The sequence below is a fragment of the Phaethon lepturus genome, unplaced genomic scaffold (assembly GCF_000687285.1).
Source record: "Phaethon lepturus isolate BGI_N335 unplaced genomic scaffold, ASM68728v1 scaffold7663, whole genome shotgun sequence".
Lineage (NCBI taxonomy): Eukaryota > Metazoa > Chordata > Aves > Phaethontiformes > Phaethontidae > Phaethon > Phaethon lepturus.
The window spans coordinates 53,633-54,265 of record NW_010528312.1 but is presented as its reverse complement, the minus strand read 5'-3'; the positions used below and the strand labels follow the sequence as shown (position 1 = coordinate 54,265).

The 633-nt window shown below is 46.9% G+C and overlaps 1 protein-coding gene across 1 annotated transcript in view; it reads right to left on the bottom strand.

Moving 5' to 3' along the window:
• Positions 1-633, bottom strand: part of LOC104618119 (metalloprotease TIKI1-like) — a gene marked incomplete at its 5' end in the record, with an annotated part of 69,442 nt that overhangs the window by 21,719 nt on the left and 47,090 nt on the right. The window lies entirely within an intron of this gene.

The window sequence follows — 633 nt, the reverse complement described above, 5'->3', positions numbered from 1 at the left end:
CAGCAGGGACAACTGTGATCAGAACAACATCAGCAATGGAGTACAGCAAAGCCCTGATCTTAGCTTACAGACAGACATGACCAAAATCTACATAACCTGCATCTGCTTCACTGTCCTTTGTGACAGTTGCACAGAGCATGATACTGCAGGAAGATAGCACATTACAATCTTCATGCATGCCTGAACAGACATTATCAGGCACCTTCTGTTATGCCTCCCTGCCCTCACACACAGGACCCTTGCTATAAATTTGTAACCACAACTCCCTGCTGCAGGCGAGGTTCTCACAGACTTCCAATACTAACACTTTTAGAGTGCTTAAGTAAATATTTTCCTTGCTTTGTCTAGATCTTCCATCCTCAATAAAGCAGTAGACACTGAACCGGAAAACGTCACATGGATCCTGACACCAGTTTCAGTTTTCCCCCTTTGCCAAAGCGATACGGTTCACAGTGGAGGAGATGCAATACTTCTCTGGGAATTAGCACCTGTCTTTCCAAATGCCAGTCCTCACTTCTTCCCTTCCCTGGAGCTAGACCAAAGGACGGGAGCCATGGCAAACCAATCCTGTTTACACCCTCCAGCCAGCCCTAGGCTGAAAGGTGGGTGTTAACTTCCCGGAGATCAATGTGC